The sequence below is a fragment of the Manis pentadactyla genome, chromosome 6 (genome assembly GCF_030020395.1).
Source record: "Manis pentadactyla isolate mManPen7 chromosome 6, mManPen7.hap1, whole genome shotgun sequence".
Lineage (NCBI taxonomy): Eukaryota > Metazoa > Chordata > Mammalia > Pholidota > Manidae > Manis > Manis pentadactyla.
Window position 1 is genome coordinate 25,562,696 of NC_080024.1, and position 25,943 is coordinate 25,588,638.

General features: G+C 36.3%; 1 long non-coding RNA gene across 1 annotated transcript in view; it reads left to right on the forward strand.

Annotated features, from left to right (window-relative positions):
• Window positions 1-21,800, forward strand: part of LOC130684231 (uncharacterized) — a 47,220-nt gene extending 25,420 nt beyond the window's left edge. The window contains exons 2-3 of the long non-coding RNA XR_008998421.1: window positions 21,335-21,439; window positions 21,747-21,800. This is a non-coding gene — a long non-coding RNA (uncharacterized LOC130684231). The remainder of the gene's footprint in view (window positions 1-21,334; window positions 21,440-21,746) is intronic.
• Window positions 21,801-25,943: the final 4,143 nt, after the last annotated feature.

A 25,943-nucleotide genomic window follows, 5' to 3' on the forward strand; every position in this document is an offset into this window, starting at 1 on the left:
ACTGGCCTTATATGATAACCCTTTGATTAGTATCCTTGGCTGTTACTCTTGCTCATCTCATCTCTCCGCATTCCTCACCTCATATGTGATGTTCTTATTGCTCACAATTCCTTTAAAATCTCATGTTGTCTCACATGCCCAGGTCTGCTCATCTTTGCGCATTTCCTCGGAGTGGAGTACATTATCAAAGCACAACTACACCGTAAACCTTTTAGTTTGCTCATAGCTCTTCCTCCTTAAGGTTCTGAGCTTCGATGTCACTAGATCAAGTGCATCTGAGTTCCCAAGGTCAGGTTATATGTCTCATGGTATCCCTGACAGCCGTTTACTTTCCGGTCACTAATTTGTATCATCTTCTAAATTGTAGATTCCTTGAAAGCAAGGTATCTGTCTTGCTTACTGTCTTCCCAACACCAGGATCAACGTATTTGTTGGCTTTTGTGACAGTGAGACTGCAAAACAAAGCACCATAAAATTCAGTGACTTAAAGCAACATTCATTTATTCTTGCTCATGTATTTGCAGGTCTGCAGAGATTTGGCTAATCTGGGTTTGTTTCTAAGATGCAAATTGATCCACCTCTTCTCCACATGTCTCTCTCATAGTCCCTGGACCTGTGCACTTGCTCGGTTATTCTCTACTCAGAGCTGCTGCAGAATGTGCAAGCACATTTAAGGACTATTTGCATCATGTCTGCTAGTATTCTTTAGGATAGTCACATAACCAAGCCCAAAGTCAGTGGCAAGAAAGGAAACACTGCCTTCATTGTAAGGAACTTCAAAGACACATGGCAAAGAGGGTAGAGGGAAGGGGTGAAAAATCAGAACCAATAATTCAAGATATCACACCCAGTTAATGGCATCCACAGGAGGGCTTCTAGACAGCGAACTATGGCTCTGTTTTCCCTTGGCTTAGCTTTCATGGGCCCCTTCCCCAGCCACAGAGCCCCTTTTCTCTCTCTGCCTTCTCCAGTCCACATCTACTTGCACCTTTGTTCACTTCTCCCACAATATTTCCTACCAAAGTGTGCCTCTTGTTCTGCTTTTTCCATTTAAATGGATTACTTTAAGTCATCAAAATGTCTCAGTATCCAGGATAATGGATTTTAATAGACTTAGGTGGGTGATGGAGAAGATTTGGGGAGATCCAATAACCTTGCCTGAATTTCCTTAAATTCCTCATCAGGCCTCAGGGATATGCTTTTTGGATAGTAGGGCTGAGCTGCCAACATTCCCTGACCTCTTACAGTCTCTTAGGGCAACTGTTTCACTCCTTAACAATAAAATATTTGCTATTTACTCCTTAATAGTAAAGAGTTTTCCACCCTTCTATACATCATTTTTATTCAAATGGACAAAAAGGAAATGGGGAAAAAGAAGTAAGTAAGGCATATTTTTTTAAAAATGTTACCTGTATTTAGTTTCTACCCCATATACATTTTTTGGGGGCCAAGAAATTGTTTTATAGTTTCTTTAGGAGCCAGAAAAAATATGTAAAAATAACTTCATAGCATTCATAAAACTTTTAATATCTTCTATATGAATAGCATAGAGTTTATAGAATTAAAAGGAATTTAATTATGGAATTTTGGTGAAAAAATTGAAGGTAAAGATTGTAGAAATAATTTTGCCCTGCATTCATCCTCATTCAGTAATGTTTTTCTTAGGAAACTTTTCACATTATTGGGAAAAATGATGAGTCTGTAGGCTGTTTCTTTAGAATGTCACATTATGGGGATGTAAAGCAAGTTTTGTTTCTGTTTAACAATTCATAGAAGAGCAAAAAAATAGACTTGATTTAAAATCTTACCTTGGTATCATATGTTGAGAAATGTATACATCATATGTATGAGAAATGTAATGTGAATGTGTTGTTTTGACTATTTGATTTGTAGTGTCCAGTGTGGTATTAAGCATGCCTGCATGTTCTTTGGTCCCTTCCCATTGAGGTCAGTTTATGGAGATCACAGTCTTATAGGAGGTTCCTGCATTTTTGAAGTGTGATCAGCATTAGTGTAATGATTTTAGCTTGGGATATTCTCTATACCCTTGGGAAGGGAGAGCATAACTTGTTTTTCTGTGTTCTTATTTTGATTGTGAATCCTATACTACTTGAAGTATCATACTCAACTCTTGATAGGTTGGCCTTTTCTAAACATGAAAGCCAGCTCACTTTGTTTTTGGGTTCCAATTAATTTGAAACCTTTGGCTACTAATAATGTTTTAGCTTTTCATATCTAGGCCACGATTTCTAACAAAGCAGTAGACTTCTTGCTCATTGGTGAGCATCTAAGGATTAAAGGCAAAGAGGAATATGGCTCTGTTGCTGATACTTTACTTCTGTAATTCTGAGGTCTTTAACTTTAGTCTTATGGCATTTAACTATGTATTTATTTTGAATCCACAGAAGCTTACTTAACTACTATTCATGTCACATCTCTTGCTTTCTACCATAATTATGTTCACTAGGAAAAAAGGTCTGAGCGATAAGCTTCTAGTTCCAAGATAGTTGAGCCCAGAGTTTTGTTTGGCCCTTGAGACAATAATGACAAGACCTTGAAGAAAAAACAAACAGTACAACCCCTAAAAAAGGGGAGCCTTCCTACTTGTTAAGGATCATTTGCTAGGGAACCCTGCTGCTTTCCTCATCCCAAAGCCAGGAGGTTGGCTAATCTTAAAAAAATTCCCTTACAGCAGAGCACTCTGACTCAATGGATATGACTCAGCATGCTTGGCAGCCAGGTCTAGCCTTGAAACATCAGGGGCAATTTCCTGGAAGCTGTTGTCAAATCTGTTTACAAAACCAAGCAGAAAAAGTTTCATCAGAAACTCAGTTGAGCACCTGTCTTGGGTATTGATGGAAGCTCCTTTATCTGCAAAAAGACAATAGAAATTACACATAAAAGAATAATCTGTGAAGTGTTTATCTCTGGCAATAAATTGAAAAAGGGAACAATGAGCATTATTTCCTTTCTCATTCCTCTACTCCCAACATATGGATTTACAAAAATCACAGAATACATGCATGTACAGGCACATACACTCACACAGATGTAAAGGTGGAAGGAGAGTGGCAGGAGAGGAAAGACAGACAATTGAATTTCATTGGGGACCTGGCTAGGTGTCAGAATAAAAGCCTTTGGGAAGAAATTAAAAGAACCAGGAGAACTGGTCTGTCTCCACTACCGAGGCAAAGCAAAAGGGTGTGAGAGTGAGAGAAGCACTGGAGAGATTTGGAGGAAGGTGTAAGAGGTGTATTGTACCTCCAGTCCATCCTCCTCATTATGAGAGTTGGTGATACTTGACTCACTTTCCCATGCATTTAGACACCCGTAAGAAACTTGTCCATGAAATATTTGGGTGAATCTCTGATTAGGGGACTGGTGACTACTTTTTGACTGGAGTTTATGAAGTAACAGAATTTGGGGGCATAGAAGGAAATGGCTAGAATGGCATTTCTAAGAGAGAATTGGTAGAGTCCACGCCCATGTCCCATTTGGGAGTAGCAGTCATTTCTAAGTTCCTCATACAGGCTGAGAGCAAGCCAAAGAAATCAATTTGAATCATGAGCCAGACCCCCAAGAAATTGCTCAGTAATGCAAGGATACCCTTTCAGCAGTCTATGAAGTAGATGATTGAAGTAAGTATCCAAAGATCGTCAAATAGTCCACAGATGGAACTTCAGACTCCCTGGGTCTTCACAGCTGTCAAAAGCTGGTCATCCTGGACACCTGCCTGTGAAGCAGGCAAGGCTGAGAGAGAGTGATGGTACACCCAACACAGTCCTCCCCACCTTGACCTCCGCCAGATCACTGTATTATACTCCTTCACTTGAAGTCTCCTCCACTGGGAGTTAGACATTTGTGACTTTTGAGAAATTAATGTTAAGACCAGAAGGAAGAAGAATAGTAAATAAATGAGAAAGATAAAAGCTTGGAAAGATGTATTAAATAATAATATCAGTGTTTGGTTGAATGATATACTCCCCAAAAGTTAGGTTTTTAATAAGCAGTAAAGGCAGCCCCTACACTTTTTGATTTGTGACTAGAAATCAGTTGTGTGCATATATCTAATGGTGAATGGTTAGACCATCAACCAGTTCTGTTCTGTGTGTTTTTATGTACCTTCTGCCAGTGAGACATCAATTTTCAATTCTTCAGTGAGTTTGAGTCCACCAGTGCATCAAACCTTTACTAAACTTCCTGTTCAAAGATTTTATCCAATTTCTCTAAAGTTAAGAGTAACAGGGAAGTTTGGTGATTGATATTGAATGTTTAACATTTTTTGTAATAGGGTATCTGTATATTATGCTATAGTAACAAATAAATCCTTAAATCTTAATGGCTTGCTTAATTTAATAAAGATTATTTCTTGCTCAGATAGTTTGATGTAGATGGGCAGCCTTCTTTCATCTGGTAGCAAGGCCTTCTAGAACTTTGATCTTCGATAGAGTGATCACTAGCTACATGAGGCTACTAAATACTTGAAATGTGTCTAGTCTGAATTGAAAATTTCTGTAAGTATATAATACTGGACTGAACATATTTAATAAGAAAAAAAGTAATATATCTCCATAATTATTTGAATATTGATTACATGTTGAAAAAGGCTAGTATCTTGGATGTATTGGGTTAAATAAAGTGTATTATGGAATTAATATCATGTGTTTATTTTAATGAGGACACTAGAACATTTAAAGTTACATATGTGGCTTGCATCATATTTATGGCATACACTGATTTAGGAACATGTGATGACCAGCTCTTAATTGCCTAATCTGTAAAGGACCCATTTCACTTTCATTCCTATTTCATTGCCTGAAACTGGTCATGTAGCCCAAACCTCATTGAAAGGGATTCTGGGAAATGAATATTTTGTGAGTTCCCAAAGGCTCTGCCACATAGTCCTTTTTCTCTATTTTACAATTTTATAATATTCTTTTGCATCTATCCTTTCCCATTCTCATTTGATTTTTTTCTGAAATAATATTACTTCATTTTTTAAAGGCATAGCAAAATGGAGGGGAAAGTACAGAAATTGCCATATACTCCTTGCCTTCATACATGCATAGCTTCCCCCATTGCCCACCAGAGCAGTTGAGTTGCTGAATCTGCATTACACATCTTTCCTATCCATAGTCCATATTTCACATTACTCTTCACTGTTGTTGTTATACATTCTATGGGTTTCAGACAAATTTATAATGACATGCATCCCTGATTATGGTGTTTTACAGAGCATTTTCTCCATCCTATGTATTCTCTATGCTCCCACCTATTCATCCCTCTCCACCTTCCTCTACTCCTGATCCTTTCAGTGTCACCATAAATTTGCCTTTTCCAGAATGTCATGTAGGTGGGATTATATAGTGTGTAGCCTTTTCAGATAATCTTCTTTCCCTTAGTAATTTGCATTTAAGGTTCTTCCATGTCTGTTTATGGCTTGATAGATCATTTCTTTTTAGTGCTAAATAATACTCCATTGTCTGGATATACCACAATTTACTTATCCGTTCACCAACTGGAAGACAAGCTTGGTTACCAAGTTTTGGCAATTATGAACAAAGCTACTGTAAACATCTATGTGCAAGTTTTTGTATGGACATAAATTTCAGCACCTTTGGGTAAATACCAATGAGTACAATTGCTAGATCATATAGCAAGTACATTCTAATTTTGTAAGAAACCTCTTAACAATCTCCAAAGTGACTGTAACGTTTTGCATTCCTACCAGCAGTGAATGAGAGCTCCTGTTGCTCTATATCCTCACCAGCATTTGGTGTTGGCAGTCTTCCAGATTTGGGGCATTCTAATGAGCATGTAGTCGTATCTCATTATTTTAATTTGCATTTCCCTGATGGCATATGATGTAGAGCATCTTTTCATATGCTTATTTGCCACCTGTAAAAGGTTTTGGTGGGGTGTCTTTTAAGGTCTTTGCCCCATTTTTTAATCAGATTGTTTACTTTTTTATTTATATTTCATTTCTTAGTTTTTCTCACCTTTATCTGCCCTTTATCTTCTCTTTGCCTTATCTCATTCCTTGTTCTATATTACTAAATTTGTAATTGTGTTATTTTAAAAATATACAATAACAAATTAAATCTTCAGAAAAAGTGTTAGGGATCAAATTAAATGAGACTAGCCATATTCATATTGAAAAAAAATGTGTGTGTATTTGCCATTTTTTGAGGGGAAAAATCTTAAGTCAAGTTGTAAGCAGAGTTCAGTAATGTGAGAAGAGATATTTTTCTCTCTACCTTCCACCCCCTGTACTCTTCATCTTAACATTCCTTCCTTTTTCCTTCCATCCCCAGAAAAGTACAAAAGTATATTTTCTCATATATAGGCTAATGGAAAAAAAGCCTGGTTTCCACTAGTATGATCCAACTCTACATAATCTCGTATTCTGTATTTTTTCTGTTGCTCTAATTTTAAGAGAAGCTCCTTGCTTCTGAAGAACTGACTGAACTTGGCCTAACCCCACTTCCATGGCCTGAGGCATTCAAAGTCCTCCCTACACTTTTTGAAAATTCCTGTTACATCTTTACAGGTCTTCTTCTGGTTCAGTTTCCTCTCTGCTATCCCAACTCCACTACAAGTCAGTGACACAATAAAAATATGTTAGAAATATAGAAACTTTACTAAAGATTTGAGTCACAGAAGAGATAACCAAGTTCATCTGTGTCTTGCTAGCTTCTGTATGAACTGACTTCTTTTGAAGCACAGTCAAGGCCTAGAGGCTTCCTACTTCCCAATAATCATATTGTCAATGTCTGTGATTCTTTTTTCCATGCCCAGCCTCCTGGGAAGAGTAGTACATCCCATCCTTCTCTTCTGCTGGAATACCATGTAGAATCACTGTAGAAAATAATGTTTGGTAAATTGTTGAATATGCTTGTAACAGTCATCTTGGGCATATTATACCAAAATACCATAGACTGGGGGGCTTAAACAACATACATTTGTTTTGTCATGGTTATGGAGGCTAGAAATCCTATATCAGGGTGCCAGCATGGTCACGTTCTGGGGAGAGTCCTTTCCTGGCTTGCAGACGTCCACCTTCTTGCTGCATGCTCACGTGGCCTTTCCTCAGTGTATATGCATGGAATGAGATTGATTTCTTTCTCTTCATCTTCTTAAGAGCCCACAAATCCTATTGGATCAGAACTCCAACCTTATGGCTTCATTTACCTTATTTACCTCCTAAAAGCCCTAACTTCAGTTTATAGTCACATTTCAGGTTAGAGCTTCAACATATGAATTTGGGCAGAGGGTACCTAATTCAGTCCACAGCAAAATTATTCTCCACCCAATTACAATACCATTTAGGCCTTAAGAGGTACATGCTGAAATTTTTACAGCCAGTCAGTTTGAGATCACAGGGCAGGTATTCAAAGATTCAACTTTAGGATTTCTCATATGGTTATTAGGGTTAAAAGAGAAGAAGAGCATCAGAAACTGCAGAAGAGTGAAAAATATTAAAAGTAATCATAGAATTAAAGGGGGAAGACAATATCCTGACTAATATCCCCTATCAGATACACATCCTAGATATCAAGGTTTAGAAGGTCAACAGTAGACTGAATTTTGTCTGATGAGCCTTTTTTATTGATTCACTTCCTCCTTTTAAAAGCTCGAGTTGTAAGTCTTGTATGTCTCATTTTAGCAAGAAGGCCTCAATTAATTTGGTATAAGGAACTTGAAAAGAAGTGATTCAGAAAAGGAATCCAGGAAGTTTCTGGGTACCACACAGTGATCCAATTACAGATTGAATTGGTCTATTACAAATATTAGGAGGCATGGTAACTGCTCTATTACAGCTCCTAGGTTTTCTTTTGCAACATCCTGCTTCAGTTTTCCACGGTGTGAGTTCCCATTACCGAGCTACAGGTTTTATTGACTCATTACAGGGGTTAGTCAGGTATGGAATGGGTTAGGAATTGCTGTAATATCCCATTATGTTCCTGTTCTGTCCCATTATCTGAACCAGCCTAGGGCAGTGTGCTGGATATAATGCTGTTCTCCAGTGCAGGAAGAGACAGCCTAATTCAGAGAATTTTAGTAACTCACTGGAGGAATATTCTAGAAATCAAAGCACACATACAAACAAATGAAGAGGTCTAAGTTGCTACACACTTGCTGTCTCCAAATGCTAGGGTACAGTTCTAGTAATCAAGTGCTGGGAGGGTGGTAAGGAGACTCTTGCCACAGTGAGCATTTTGAAGGATACTTTTCATTGACATCAACCTGTGGATTTTATCTCACAGTTTGGGGAGGAGAAGTCCTTTTTTTCTTGGTAATTGTTGTCAAGGACCTGGCACCAGACGTTTTAATTCCATGGGGGATTAAGCCAGGCCACATGGTAAGGTGCATAGTCCTTGTGACTCAACCTCTCAGGCTGCTTTCCTGGCACCTTGTTGACTATTCCTTCATGATAACTTTACCCCAACTCTGTCTTCCTTCAGTGCAAAGTCTTACCATGCATTAGAAGCCCGGGGAATTGTGAGAATCTAGGGGAAAGGCAGCAGGCAATCCTCTTCAGTTGTAAGGATATAGAACATTAACTGAAGTTATATATTTTTTTACATTAAAAAAATAACACAACTACTCTTAAAAATTAGCAGCTTGTTTTATGTATACTGGATATTATGATAACTAAATGATTAAACTCATTTTAGCACTATTCACAGTAGTAATTAAATGCTTGCTTGGAATTTGTTTCTCATTTAACTATCTCCCCCATAGATGGTTAAGTCCTTGAAGGAAAGGATCTAGTGGTTGTAGAAATGAATGAGTCTGTGGTTTTCCTAACCATGGTGATTTGGTGACCGTGTTTTAGCCTCTTTTATCGTCCTTCTGCTACTACTGCTTAATGCAGTTAGTGTCAGCTGCTACTTTTACTTCTCTACAGCTGGAGCTTTCACATGTCTGAGCATACTCACGGCATCTAGGGTGGCGTCCATCAGGAAGGGGCACACTCATACTTCATAGGGCCTCTTGATATCTTTCTTGATACCCAAATAGTTATGACATTGGAGGAAGCCACATAAGTATAAATGGAAGATGACTAAACTGGAAGCCAAAGGCATCTTATTTTACTAAACTATCTCAGGATGTTATTTAATTCTCTGAACTTCTGTTTCCTCCTTGAAAATAAGTGAAATAAAAATGCTTATTATACTTGGGCGTTTTGAATCTGAAGTGGAAAATAGCTATGGCTATGCCTGGCATATAGTACAAATTGAATTCATGTTGAATATGTTCTCCACATGCAGTTGTCAGATTCAGTTTAGATGGATGAGATAACAAGTGGTCTTCCAACGGACCCAAAGAGCAAGTTCTCCACCTGGGCCACTTATCGCTTAGCTCAAACACACACAGATCCGGTGCACTGTCACAACGTTTCTGCCTTAGCCTATTACAGCAGTTTATAACATCGTGAATGCAGAAATCATCTTGCAGAAGTCTTAGAAGAAAGGGCAAAATGTGAATAAATTAATCTATAATATGTGGGTGCTATGAATTACATAATCTTAGGATGGGAAGGGCTTTAGAATCCCCTAACTTTGTGCTCAGACTATCTTTCTTGATACAGAAAACAAAGAAATCACCCCAAGATTTACCAGGCCACGGTATGGAGGTTTGACAAAGAGAACTGAGAATCTGTCTTCCTTATGCTTCCCCAGGTATAGCCAGAGAGGAAACTATGGTCAGAAGCCAGAAGGATACAACTGTAGAATTCACAGGAATAGCCATGATGTTTAAAAAAAAATACTGGCCTTTTAAACATCATTAAGACACACCATCTTATCTTCCTCAATTAAAAAATAACAGATAAGGGAGGTTCTGGAATTATCTAATTTGACCATTTTCTCTTCTACAATCCCTAAGGATTTATTAGTTTTCACATCTTGAATTACTAAACAAAAAAAGGTAGTGTCATGTGGACTCACATGGTGCCTTTTAAGTGAACTAGTCTTCTTTTGATTATATAGGGTATAGCCAAATCCCTCAAAATATGTTCATATCCCTAGGATTCAAGTATTGTTAAAAGAGATTTCTTTTTCATGAAACATTGCCATAGATCATTAAATTTTCCAGACATTTGTAGTTATGGAATATGCACTCCACGTTCATTTGCACTAGATGCCTAATTGCTTAAGTTCTGCTAATTCGATGCCTTCATTTGAAATCCTTTGTTGTTTTTTTCTCCACTGCTCTTCCTACTAACTGTTGTTTAGCCTTTATTAAGGAGATTGAAAATCTGCCCACCACTTTCTTCTTCATCTGGCTTGATGACTGTTCTTTGAATAATAGTAATTAACATCTGTGCAGCATGATTTTTATTCACAGGGTTCTGATGCATTAATTAGTGTCATAACATCCCTAAGAGGTAAATAATTATACTTATCACACTTTTAACACAGGAAAAACTGAGACCCAGCTGGGTTAACATATGCCTACACTCATGCGGAACAGGTGAGAGATGGACCAGGACCTGGAACACAATGGCTTCTCTATGCCTGGCATCTGTGAGCAGTCTGCCTGCCTCTGTGCTGGTAGCATCACACTCCTGAGTCTCCTGGATGGCTTAAAGTCTTATTTTGATTCTTATTTAGAGTGGGGACCTTAAGTAGAATCACATAAGGAGGGAAATATTCTGGGAAGTCAAACTAGAAAATGAGCATGGGAACTCTAGGGGAAACATGAAGTTACCCTATGAAGATGTGAAATGCTCATAGGCACTGTGATGTTATCCAATATCCCTCCTCCTGTTATCATCATTTTACCTAATGCTGTGGTGAACATTACTCTTCCCCAAGACTTCTACCTTAGGCTGTGGAACTAAGGAGAAAGAAGTCAGTTATACAATTCTATATCAAAGCTCAAACCATAATGGATTTTAACACAAATAATATGCTGTAGTCTTTTTTTAACCCTTTTTAAAATTGAAGTATAGTTGATATACAATATTGGATACAAATAGTATTAAAAACAGAATATCTCAAAATTATTTGGCTTTTACTTTATGAGTTAATAGCTTCTTATATGATACATAAGGTTTGAGCAGGATCCCATTAATAACAATGTCCATATCTCTTTGGTCAAGCCTAATTTTTGATAAGCCTCATGTATTGGTAAGACTTAAGGGGTTGCTATTTTGTGTGTGCACATGCTTGAATATTTGCTCAGTTATCAGAGACATGATTTCTTAAAAGCATTCCATTTTTTATTACTTTGTAGCTTATTTTTTAATTGTTATTTTACATGAAAAAATAGAATGAAAATTATATATTAGTCTTCTCTAAATTTTTTCCCAGAAAGCAAGAATGGTTCATTTCAAAAAATGGAAATGTTTTTACAAAGACCTGGAATAATTAACTGACCTCTCTAGTTGCTTTGATAGATCCACAAAGTTAGGAGCAATTAAATGCCCCTGACTCTTCACTCCCTTCTGTTCTCTCTGAAATAAGGCAGAAATGACAACCCACAACTGTCCCTGATTAGCTCCCTCTAATCAGATCTGTTGATATCTTGGTCTGGGTTTAATTTGGAAGAGAAACTCATATTGATTGTGCAAATCTGACTTAACCCTAGACTCCAAGTTAAAAAATAGGCACTATTGCTACTTTGGATAAGAATATCTTCAGATGAAATATTGAGTTGTGTGATTTCTAAATCTACACTTAGTCCATTTGGTCATGCAGCAATCCAGTGAGCTGGATTAAATACTACTCTGCACTACCTCGTCTCAAAATAAACCTAGGAATGACCTGGAGAGGAAAAGCATGACACTCTTTGGGAAACAACTAGTGAAGGAAACTCATCAACTATATTTAAAAGTACCCAGCATTGTTAATTCTATTTCTAAAATACAAACTGCCACTGCCACCATGTTTTCATTCTCAGTGCAACAGTTTAAACCTGGTCTTTTTTCTCCTTTATGTTTTCTCCCTTTTATTCAAATGAATGAATTGAACTAGTACTTATTTAGAAAGAGAATCTTCTAGAATACAATGGATCATGTCATTTAGGCCCCTGTGTAAACCTCAGTTGCTCCTGAGGGTCCAAAGTAGATTCAAAACTCCATTGATGGAGTATAGAACTATCACCACGTGGTTTCTGTATGTTCTGAATGTCCGATTGAAACCTTGGGATTCATTCAGACTTACTGTATTGTTATGATTTTATTTGGTTGAAAAGTCATTTTGTGCCTTAATGTCATGATACTCTCATAAGACTGTCCATCTCCTCTTTGCTAAATGAAATCTTACTCTTCAAGCTGCTTCATCAAAATTATTTTAGGAAATATAATTCTTACTATTCCCCTACAAACAACAGTTAGTTATTCCAACCCTTGTGTTTCAGCTATGCTTAGAACAAACCTCTCTTCACACAAATCACAATGTACTGTAATTATATTAAGGGAACAAATGATTTCTTTTGCTTCTTCACTTGCAAGGCACATAGTAAGGGTCCAATGATTATTTACTGAACTATCATTTAATCTTTTATATGTCATCCTCCCTCTGTAAATAATAGTATTGAAATAAGTTTTATTAATGTCCTGTGTGTTATTAATACATTTTAAAACTGGGTCCCATTGTATCATCTGAAAAAAAACCTGTGAAAATTGAAATTATTCATTTCACAAGGATATTATGTAGATTAGTTAGGAGACTCAAAGCATTCAGAAAATGTAGGACATGTTGTTTAAGTGTTAAGTTCTGTAGCCTAAGATCAGCAGTAGGGCTTCCTAAATGTCAGGAGTAAAGTTTGAGAACTTCCTGCCACAGAAAATCTGTAAGAATATGTAAGCGAGGTGTGAAGTTTCCTTTTAAGTAATTCTGCTTCTGAAACTTCACATTGTTGGCTGGAAGTTGAGTTTATAAGAATAGGATTAAGGGGGAAGTGGAATGTTCAGCGTTATGTAGTTGGATGTGTGACTGTGTATTTATAGGTATATATATGTGAGTATCATGTGTGTATAAGTATATATAGTGTAGATGTACAAAATCATTATGCACAAATATCTAAAACATTTCATACATGCACACACACACATTGAGAGAGAGAGAGAAGAGTTAGTTTTCCTGATGAAGCTACTGAGGTTAAGGAAGGCTCTTTGCATCATACTTGTAATTTATGAGCACAGAAAGTTTGTGTCCTCTCCTTTCAAGCCTATCTTCATGGTTTCAGTCAGTTCATTGGTTCTCAGTGAATTCCTCATTTACTGATTTTGTGAATTATTGGTGAAACAGATAAGGGTGCATATAACTTAAATTTCTGTAAAGCTTGGAGTCCTGTAAAGTTATTTTATATACCTTTGAGATAGAGCTGTTTTCTGACATTCCCAGGTCCAATGATGGTTGGTTAGTTGAAAAAAAAAAAGTGATTATGTGGAGGAAGATGAAAATAATAGATGCTTACCTTTATTTTTATTTAAGTGGTTATAAAGTTCACAGTAATTTGTCCATATTTTGATATTGCATCAAGGTTTTTTCCTTGATTCTGCATTCCCTGCTTTTAATCCCATCTTCTTGCCTAAACCACATCAAAAATTCATCATATGTAATTCCTAGATTCAGTTTCATTAAACAGGAACAAGAATTTAAAGATGCTTGTGAAGCCAGCAGGGTATAAATTTCTTTGATAGACTTTATGATTTCTTGCTCTAATTTTTAGTTTGTTTTTGCTATACCTGAATTAATAAAGAAGTTTGTTAGACTGGCATTTATAGAGTCTTTCCAAAGCATCCAACTTAGTTTTCAAAGAAATAACTCTGTTTTTACATGCATATTGCCATTAATTTATATCATGATTGATTTAAGTACTTATGGCACCTAAGTCCATATTCTGTATGTTCTTGTCCAGAAATTTTCATTCACTGAATAAATACATTTTTCTTCAATGCTTATTATTATTAACACATATTGCTTTGTTTCCTTAACAATATGTGTTTCTTATATTGCTTGTGACATTTGCTGTAAATATTAATTTAATATTGGTGATATTCTCACAGGTGTCAGGGCCTAGGCCACAAAGGACCCCTAGACTCTCTCCTACTCTTTGCATTATAGACTAATGAATCGACAAAGAATGCGATGAAGCAGATAAAAACTATCAAGGAAGTAGAGTTGAGTATGTAGCTACTAAATGTACTGTGCTAATTCATGTGTGTATAACCATGGGAGAGAAAGGTCCAAATCAATGAGCATTTGTGAAAAATACTTTTATCTCTGATCTAATTCATCTGCCTGGTTTCATTTGGCTCTCACTTGTGAATGAAGGGTATCTCCACCCATTCCACTCTTTAGCCCCATCCCACTTGACAAACACTGCTATAAACATTTTTAGAAAGACTTAAATGCTTCCTAGTAATGCATTCTGCCAGATGACTGCTTTCTTGTCCATAACCTGATGGCTCTTGTCGTTATTGTATAGCATTTTATTACTAGTAAGATCAATTAAAAATTAATTTGTTTCAAATACTAATACATTTTAAAATCATAAGGTAGTAAGGAAAAAGAAGCATGGAATAGTGATGTTTCTTGCCCGGACTTTCAAATAAATAAACAAACAAAAAGAGATCATGTTCATTAGTGTTTGGTGTTACTATGGTGTTAGATTGTTCATAACAACACTTGTTGATGATGATCCTTGAAAGAAAAGAAGCATCATCAATCTTCTCCGCCAAATGCTTGCATTTCTTTGCAGAATGACTGCTTTCCTTCTTAAGAACAAGCAGTTGGATAGGTCTATAGATGTTGTTCTACTCTGTGGTTGCTTTGTCATCACAGTAGACTAAGATAATTGATGTTTCACTTCAAAATAAATCATACTCCATAGTGGGTGTAACAACTTGTTTGGAATACCCAAATATAGTGTTTTTAATAAGATGTTACACTCATAGATGAAGTTAGGGAAACTGCAGAAATACATGCATTAAATATGAGTCATTTCTCTGATTAAATTTTTTTAAAAATGTCTTGGCGTTGTACATGCAAGGAAAGTGTTGTAGCCATGACTTGTGATAAACATGAAGCCATAAGTCTGGATCCAGGCCTGTGATGCCTTTGTTGTCAACAGAACTTCCAGTTTCAATCCCAGGTGTTGTCATTCCTTTGCCAGGAACCAATGAGCTGAAGTGGCCCATTGCCTCAGCTGGCAGTTGTAAGAGGTAAAAATTCCCGACAAAGCTCCAATCAGATAAGGAGCAATCTACCCAGCTAGTGATTCCAGGTCACCCTGAGAGGAAACACAGGGTATTGCTGTTGTCTAGAATTGAAACTGATTCATGATGATTAACATGTCAAACCACTTGAAGCTTTCAAGTTTACTGTAGGTATCAGAAAGAGCAAAAGTTAAGTTATTATTAAATGCTTGCAAAGCATTTTCAAAAACATAGCTGGTCTCTTCTTGACAAATAATGTTTTATATGGCAGATCGAGACATTCGTTTCTTGCAGGTATGTGAGATCCAGGGGCTGCATGAAGCTTTATGAAATAACTAAAGCTGCAGACCCACCCCGGCATAGAAAGCACTAGCCCTAAGCAAAATGGCGAAGGAATGAAGCTTATGTTTGGGCTTTACAATTTCTCTTTCTCTGTGGTCCTTTCCTTGCACCTGTCTTGGGGCCCAACAAATCAGTGGTGAGATGGAAAGATCACTGACCTTGGAGTTAAAGGAGTCAAGTTTGCACCTGGCCACTCAAAAATAACAACTAGGCCTATCCTCACAAGACATTTGTAAGAAAAATAGTAAACCCTTAGTCACTCAAATGCCGTTTTAAGTAATTTCATACACTAGCTCTTTTAATTATTAAAACTACCCATGGTGTAGGTGCTATTATTATCCCTGCTTTATAGAAGAGGAAACTGAGACACAGTGTGGATCAATAACTTACCTGTGTTTACACAGCAGGTAACAGTAGGAACTGGCAGACGGATTCAGACAGTCTTGCTTTAGAGCCGTAACTCTATGAAAATACTTAATGTGCTATTATCACTTGTGGCAGAGATTATGAAATGCCCACCTAACTGCCACTCAACTTTTCCTACTTAGAATGGCTTCTAATTTTATTTGGGGATTTGCTGTGCCCAGTTAAAAGACAACATTTCCCAGTCACTGAGAGTAAAGAAATGTTAGCAGACATTAGGTGGAAAGTCCTGCCAAACGTCCTGTGGGGAAAGGACAGACAGTAGGCATGTGTTGTTTCCACCCATCACCCTTCCTTCCCGCTTCCTTCCTGAATATGATTTGCTGGAGCTCCAGCTGCCATCTTGCGCCACGAAGAAGCCTTGGGGATGTACTATCTGCAGAGGCTGGGACTTCAGAAAGAACTTTGAGGACAAATAGAGCTGCCACCCCCACCACAGTTGCTTTACCTTGGAAAAAAAATTTTTAATGCAGAGAAATTAATTATTCCCTTGTTACAGCTACTTATTTCTAGTCTCTTACTAGCAGCTGAAAGTAATTAAGAATTGAATCCATTTTTTAAAATTTTAGATCAATAGAGAGGTGTTTTGGTCCTAAACACATCCATTTTTCCAGCTAACCATGGTGAAGAGGGTGTGATAGGAAGGAACTCATAAGGAGTATTATACATGATTCTGCTACTCAAGGAGTTTATGCTCTTGCTGTGGAGATAAACACATGAAGCAGCGTTGAAACGCTTAATGGTGTTTTGCAGATTTCGTGTAATCGCAATATTTGGAGAAGAGGGCAACTCATAACGGCTGGAGGAGTCAGGGAAGGATTCTCATAGATGGTGGGGCTTGAGTTCAGCTTTGGAGGGTGGAGAATTTGATCAAAAAGGTCAGGAAGACAGGTCAACTCTTCCAGAAAAGGTGAGAGATACTAGTATAACTAGGAATGTATTCATGGGACGACAGAGACTTTGTGATTAGAACGGTGCTAAACAAAATAATATATGTGAAAGCTCCTAGCACTGTGTCTGGCATACATTTTTCTTTTTTATCATATTTGGCTTAGAATATTTCAATAACCATTTAATTTATGTCCTAGATTCTAACTCCTCCCTGCCAAAGTGATTTTCTATATTGCTCCTAAAATTTTTTCCTGATGTACAAATCAAAATCAATTCACACTTCTCTCATGGTAAGAATTATTCATTAAATTTCTGTTGGGTACAGGAAATAGTCCAAGGTCATTGTTTTGGTTTTGTAAGAAGGCCTGCTTATCTCGGCAAATCTCTCTTCTCCCCATACACTTCTTCTAATAAAAAGTGAAATGCTTGTAGTTCAACAACGTGCAAGGTTGTTTTCACAAATGTATGCCTTTGAACATACTGCAGCTTCTCTCTGGAATGTCCTTGTCCCTATCTACCAAGTAAACACCTTTGTCTTAATTCCCCGTTCAGATATCAGCACTTTGCTCCAACTCAGATAAAGCTAACCCATCCTTTCTGTGTTTGTACACTATGTATGTTTAATTGAAAATAAGTTAAAATTTTTTGTTTCGAGGTTTTAATAAGAAATTTATACAACATAGTACAAATAAGCCAAGGGGAAAATGTATTCAAAAGACAAGTAACAAATTAGAATAAAATAAAATACAGCCACATGCAAGGTATTTCACTTTAGAGTAATACAATAGCTAATATTGGTTACAACGATGATTCTAAACTTCCCCATAGCCAGAGAGAGAAAGAGATTTTTGAGATTCAGAATGTCCATGAGATACATTTTTAAAAAAGCCAAATGCTTAAATATATAACTTTCCTTCATTTTGAAAGAAATTTCTCTTCAGGGTCTTCCTAAATAAGCTATTGGCTGATATACTAACACTTATTTTCTTTTTCTTTTTTTTTGTTAAGGTATCATTGAAGTACAATCTTATGAAGGTTTCTCATGAGCAACATTATGGTTACTACATTCACCATATTATCAAGTCCCCCCCACATACCCTATTGCAGTCACTGTCCATCAGCGCAGTAAGATGCTATAGAGTCACTACTTGCCTGCTCTGTGCTATAGTGCCTTCACCGTGCCCCATCCACCCCGCCGCTACATTCTGTGTGCTAATCATAATACCCCTTAATCCCCTTCTCTCTCCCTTCCTGCCGGCCCTCCACACACCCTTTCTCTTTGGTAACAGCTAGTCCCTTCATGGAGTCTGTGAGTCTGCTGCTGTTTTGTTCCTTCAGTTTTGCTTTGTTGTTACATTCCACAAATGAGTGAAATCATTCTCTTGTCTTTCTCTGCCTGGCTTATTTCACTGAGCATAATATTCTCTAGCTCCATCCATGCTGTTGCAAATGGTAGGATTTGTTTTCTTCTTATGGCTGAATAATATTCCACTGTGTATATGTACCACATCTTCTTTACCCATTCATTTATTTATGGACACTTAGGTTGCTTCTGTGTCTTGGCTATTATAAATAGTGCGGCAATAAACATAGGGATGCATATGCCTTTTTGAATCTGTGACCTTGTTTTCTTTGGGTAAATTCCTAGGAGTGAAATTCCTGGGTCAAATGGTATTTCTATTTTTGGTTTTCTGAGGAACTTCCATATTGCTTTCCACAATGGTTGAAATAACACATATTTTCAATTGTATTGAAGATTGCTACTCAGTAAGAGTACAGCCATACTGGTTATTAAAATACTGAAATACTTCCCCACTGATTGGTAATTAGCCACTGCCTTAAATGCCTTTTTTCCACCCTTTCTGCCCTGAATCCTCCCTCATAAGTCTCTGCTCATCCTCACCATCCAGCAACCAGGGATAAAGTCTGGTATAGCAGGGGTGCTTCAAGATCTGCTCAACACACTGGAGGGGTACCTCCTGGTGGGGCAGTATCCATGCCTTAGGTTGATAAATGTGTTGCCTCTCATCTCCTAATTAAAACAATACACCTCCTGAGACCTATATGCTCCATTCCCTACATTACATACCCACTTGGATTTCTCACAGTTGCCTCAAAGTCAACATGTCATAAGTCAAGTTTTAAAAGAGTTGAATCACTGAATAGATACAATATTGAGTTTTTATTTTCTCCCTGAATTTCACCCATCCAAACTGATGGTCTAATGCCAAAGCACTATTTAATAAAAGGAAATCTAGGAGACCAGAGAATGTGTCCTTTTGGACAAACAGAATAACTACTCCTACTGGCAATGTTCCAAATAAAATTATTTATTGCAGTCAAAATTGTAATGAGAATTAGGAACAGGATGCTGCAGGCTTTAATTCTTGGTGACACTTGAAAGACAGCTGTTTTATTCTGCTAAGAGCAGATCCACAGTCTTCGACAATGTGCCAGATTTGGGAGAGACATGGAAATTTTCAGTGAAACTGGGGAAGTCAATCAGAAGAGTTGTCTGGAAAGATGGCCATCTCAACACAGGGATTTCTGTAGATTTTTACCCAGAAAATAGTAATGGGGCCATGCCAAATATGACAGAATGGACACAGAGCCCATTTATACACCAGAAACCATGGTCAGTTTATGTCACCTTGGGAAAATAGTAAAGCATATAAATGAATCTCTCGGTGATCGTTTTATCTTAATTTTAAATCAACTTTATGGAGAGATCATTTACAGGCAGTTAAAGGAACTCATTTTAAGAATATAGTTTAAGTTTTAATGAATATGATCATCCATGGAATCCATCCCCAGTCAAGTTATAGAATATTTTCATCATCCCAGCAAGTTCCTTTATCCCCTTTTCCAGTCAGTATCCTACCCCAACCACCACTCTAAGCCCCAGGCAACCACTTACATGTTTTTTATCATTATAGGTGGTTTTAGTCACAAATTTCACATTATGGCATTATTAAATAATTACCTTTTTGGTGTCTGTTGCATTCACTCAGCATAAAGTTTATGACAATGATTCATGCTGTAACTTTTGTTTTCCCTTTGGTGAGTAGTAGTCCATTGTGTAAGTGTCATAATATGTTTATTGATTCAACTGTTTATGAGCATTAGGGTTGTTTCTAGCTTTTTAAAAAAACACTATTAAGAGCAATGCTGCTATGGACATTTGTTTATAAACCTTTCAAAATTTTTATTTTGAGATTAATAAACCTTTGGGTGAGCACATTTTGTATTTGTTTTTGGACTTCATTTTAACTGAAAAAAATGATCTTATACGTACAGAAGCATTGTGATAGTACAGGGAGATCCCACTTGTTCTCCACGCTAACTCTCCTAATGTTACCATCTTACATAACCACAATAAAACTAGCAACCCTAAGACTTTAGTATTGGTACAACAGTACTAACTAATCTACAGACTTTGAAGTTCTCCAGAATTTCCACTGATGTCCTTTCTGTGTCCCAGGACTCAGTCCATGACACTGCATTTCACTTATTTATCCTTAGTCTCCTTGAACCTATGACAACTTCTCAGTATTCCCTTCTCTTTTATGACCTTGACGATTTTGGCATGTAGTGGTCAGATATTTTGTAGAATGTCTCTCAGTTGGATTCATTTGATGTGTTCTGATGAGGACCCTCAGAGTATAAATTCTGAGAAAGAAAATCACAGGGGAGATGTGCCCTTCTTAGTATATTGTATCAGAGTTAAGTCTGGATACCAGTATGTCTATGACCAGTGCTATGAATCTTGATTACTTGGTAAAGGGCGTGCCTGCCAGATTTCTCCACTTTAATAAAGTCACTCTTATTCCCTTCATGTGCCCTGTGTCCATTATGTATGTGTTTCTCTGTGTATATTAAATATACGTATATGTCTTAAAATACATATATAATATAATTATAAAATAAAATAGCTTCATACAGGTATTCCCAATTCCAACCCGCTACCGTGGCATTCATTCTAACATGCCCCTTTCCATATCTGCAACTTTACATTACTGAGTAATGGTCTCTGACAGTGAGAAACCTGGCTGTCGTCATGGATATTTTTGGTCAGTGCTAGCACACATACAAAATAGTTTCCGAATTGCTTGCATGTATCCCTCTGAGAAACAGATTTACTAATTAGGGTATTTTGTACATTTTTTGGTCTTTATCCTTAGAGTATCGAGTCAAAACACTACTACCAAGTTTCTTTAGTCAGCTTCTTCCTTTCCCCAACATGAGCACTAATCTCAGCTTTACTACTTCCTAGCTCTGTGGCATTGGAAAAAATATCTGACCTCTTTGCTTTAGTTTCATCACCTGTAAGACAGTGTATAATAGAAGGACCTTCCTGACTGTGAGTAGGGGCCTGGCACGCAATAAACACTAAGTAAGTATTTGCTACTGTTACCACCCATAGTCATTATCAAGGCATAAGTGGGCTTACAATTATGATACATATAATTTTTGCATTATAATTTTTGTCTTTGTCCTCCTCAGGTGGTGAACTTTCTGAGAAGAGGAACTGAGTCTTTATTTAATTTCTTCATGCAGCTCTCTTGCATGATTAAGTTCTCAGAAGATGTTTGCTGATATTATAAAGTAGTAAGTGCATGCTACATATTAATAAAATCAAACAAAATGAAATAGAAAATGTATGTTAGTGTGCTAACAAATGTTAATAGTTCAGTATTATCTTTTCCTACTCACAAGTTTGTGTTTTGACATACTTCTTCTTGAGAAAGTACCTGTATGCATATACCTTCTTCTAGAATCTTACAGATTAATGTCTAAAATTCTGCTTTGTCTCTCCCTTTGGGTTAACAATTCTTTTGAGCTACTTTGGAGGGAAAATCCAATGTGATATATCATAAGAGCTCATCAGATCTCCCTTATCTTTCTATTTCAAAAGAAAAGACTTGACCCCGATGGCACAAAAGGAAGAGAAAGTCAGGAGATGAGATGGTAAGAGTAAGAAATTGCAATTATTCCAAAATAAGGACAACTGTTTAGCAAGGATCAAAATGTAAACATTAAGTCATGATTTCTCTTTAGAGAGCATATAGAGTATCTTTTATAATAGCAAAATTTATTTTTTTTGTAATAATCTGTTTGGTTGCTGTTTTCCCTTTAATTCCCAGAAGTACAGTTGACCCTTAAATAGCACATGTTGGAACTGCATGGGTCCACTTATACGTGGCTTTTTTCAGTAATATATTGAAAAATTGTTTGGAGATTTGTAATAATTTCCTTTTGTCTAGCTTATTTTAAGAATACAGTTTGTATCTTGTTGGTAAAGCTACTGTTCAACACTAGGCTATTAATTAAGTTTTCGGGAGTCAAGTGTAACTTGCAGAGATTCAGCTGTGCAGGGTTAATGCCCTGAACCTCAGTGTTGTTCAAGGGTTAACTGTAGTTGGCATGGGAAAGCATGAGAGAAATGTAAGAGAACTTTTGATCTGTCTTTATTTTGAATCTATAATTAAGAATTACTTTATGCTAGAGAAATATCAGATATAAATGAAATGCATAAATTTCATATTGTTTTATTAACCTCAAAAACTGTGGAGAAGTTATGTTTTAGGGAATCAGTAAGTAATCTGCATTTCACTGAATATAATAACTTGAGTTATATAACAAAATTAGTATGAAGTAAATAAATACGTATTTTTGGAATGGTTAACATTTGTGTTTCAGCAATAGCATTTGGAAATGCTTAAATAGCTAACAAGGACGGAATTTAATTTATATAGAATTAAATATGCTACTTAACCACAGTGGTTAATGCAATTTCTGGTTTCATAATGAAATGTCAGGAAAGAAGATAAGATTATTAATGTGAAATACGATAATAAGAAACTGATTTCCCTAAATTTCCATAAAAACCTGATAAGGTCTGATCCATATGCATTAGTACAACCTTTAGACTCTCAAATAGCACAAATTTATATCAAGTAAATAATATTATATTTCTGAATTGAGACAAATTTACTGACTTTTTAGAGAAAGAGATGGAACATTTGTATTTTCACTAACATTTCACAGTAACCAAAAGCTTAGATTTTTATGGAAGCAAGAGCATTCAGTTGCTAGATGCTGAAAATTAAAACCTGTATGATTGTGTTCTAGCCAAGATGATAAAATATCTGCAGTGAAGCTACACTCTAGTTTGACAATCCTTTATTCACAAATACTTTTGATAAGGCATTCTGGTCAATATATTGGTCTGTGCACTTGGGGTATATAAAGACCATTAAGACACTTTATTTGTGTATACACAGCATTATAATGCCAGGTTGAAATTAGAAGGGACCTGATGAATACATCTGGGAGGAAAAATAAAAAATTATGTTAAAAGTTTTAGTGAAATGAGCAACAAAGAGAAGCTTAGTGAGTTACTTGGAAAAGGACTTACAGTGATCTGCAATGTGACTGTTGCATTGAATCAGGATCATTTTATTCTCAGCACATTTTTGGGGGGCAGATACAAATAGGAAACCTTATGGTAAACATACACAAACATTTTATTTTCTAAATAATAATGACATGAGTTTTTCATATTATCATATACCATTTCTTTGTTTACATCACAAATTTTAACTTTTCTTCACATTTAAAGTATAACAATTCTTTCAGCTTACTTTTGGACCTTTACAAATATGCTTATTTAATATCATCAGGACATACTGCCTTTCATAACATGATTTCAATGGCTTTAGTACCATTAAGATTGTTAACATAATTTCAGGAACAAAGAATACCAAGGTTTTGCTTGCATTTCTTAATTAGCTAAATACTTAGATTTCTTTTTCCTTTAATGGACTGCAGCAATGCTGGAGGTGAAACACCTTTTTTGAGAGTCAGCCAGAAACTTGTGACAGATATATTTTAATGACTTAAAATGAATTTGTCAAATCAAGTTCCTTTTTTAAAAATTTTTCTGATCTCTTCTGAGATAATTGTCAGTTTTAACTGTCTCAGATTTCTCAATGCCAAAACAAAATTGTTTTGTCAACTTGTTGGTTTACTTTTGTTGGATTGATTCCATAATGCAACTGACCATTGGTTTACTAAAAGATATCTAAATATTGCAATTCCTCCAGTGATGAATATTTACATCATTTATAGTCAATATATATCTCATAGATTTAGGTCAATCTATTCTGCTTATACAAAATATTTTTTTCAAAGACGCAGATGTGGGTTGATGGATGTCAGAATAATAAAACAAAAAAGAGGAAAACATTGCTTCCCACTATTTGTTTATGCAAAATCCATTACATGCACATGTATTTTTAAGAATGATACGTCTCAACCTATACAAATACAGGTAAATTTGTTGCTCAGCCAAACGGTGTGTAGTCAGATGGGGAACCTTAATTATTTGAGCACACTTGGCAATAGTTCTCTGAACAACAGCCACCTGCACTGGACTGGTGTGTTCATTCTCCCAGAAAAAAGTCCCATACGATCTAAATCACTACCAGTGAATCTATAGCTAAGAGCTGTAGGAGGAAGAATTGTTCCACTTCAATAGAAGCAGAAAAAAATTGTCATGTTGCCTTGCAAGAAGCTGTTTCTATTTTTCAAACTTTTTTGCTCTTTGAACTATGAAAGCAGTAGTATTCTTTGTAATAAATTCCCAACAATACAGAATAAAAAGTTACCAAGCTTCTCCCCCTCCCCAGGGATGATGGTTGTTGGTTATCTTCAAGATTTTGGTGTAAGCCAACATGAGTGTGTACACATCCCCGCACATACTGAATGGACGGTATCATATATAACCATCAGGCTTATCACATAGAGATTTACCACATTCTTCAACATTTTTGCAGAATATTTCATTATGTGAACATACCATGATTTATTCAGCAATTCCCTATTGTAGGCTACATAGGTTGATTCATTTTCTATTTCTATAACAAACCATACTGTCATAATAAATACCTCTATATAGAAATATTTGCAAATATGTACTATATTCTTCTAAGATTCTTAGATGTAAAATCATTGCTACAAAGAGTTGTATATTTAATGTTTTGATAGATGATACCCAATTGTTTACAAAAACAAGATTGTGTTCTTTGATATCCCCATCAGAAGTATGCGTGATTCTATAAACTTTCACAAATGCCCATTATTACCATTATATTTATTTTAATTTTATTTTATACCTTTAGATATTTAATCATGTGGAACTTGATGTATAGCATGAGGAGGGACTCTTTTTTTTTCCAAATGAATATGAAGGCCCAGAATAGCTTATGCACTGCTATCTTTTCTCTAACAATTTTATTATAAACTTTATTCCCAAATGTAATTTATATATTGGTTAAAGTTCTTAGCTGCAAACAACAAAATCTACTTAGGCTAGTCTCTGCATAGAAGGAATTTGTTTCAGGGTGTTATGTAGCTCACAAAGTCATCAAGTTGCTGAGGAAATATATTAGAATCAAGCTTCCAAGGGCACTTCCAGAAGCACTGTGCACAATCTGCCCAGACAGCCACAGCCAACCACAGAAACATGCCACATCAGCAGCCACCACACAGGCCATAAAAAATGGGAGCCTGTAGATTCACATAAGTCAGATCACACACACTGTCTCACATATGTGCATTTTATTAAAGGAAGCTGGCCTACATGCCTGTCCCCTAGCTACAATGGAGGCTAGAAAAACCAGACTTCATTAAATCTAAGATGCTAGTGTTTGGAAAGCACATGATTATTTTGTGTACCACTAATAAAAGTAAAACACTGCACATTAAACTCTCCCACAGTGCTTTCACTCAGGATTTTTATTTTATGATTATTAAAAAAGAAACTACTTTGAATTTATTTAGACAGGTTTTTATATGTTCTTAGGCATGCATGAAAAGGAAATTATAGGCAAAATTATCTGGTTAAGCTATTCTAAAACTTCATTGAAGGAATCAGTCTCATTTAGCTATTCCCAATTTCAAACAAGGAAATAGAGGCAATGTAAAGCCTCCAAGGAACTTTCTGAGAATGTTAATAGCAGCCTCCAGGAGGTGAGGAGACATGCCACTCCATCCAGAGTCACGCTTAAAGACAGAATTCCATGCAAGTAGAGAAAAGGGCTAAAAGTCC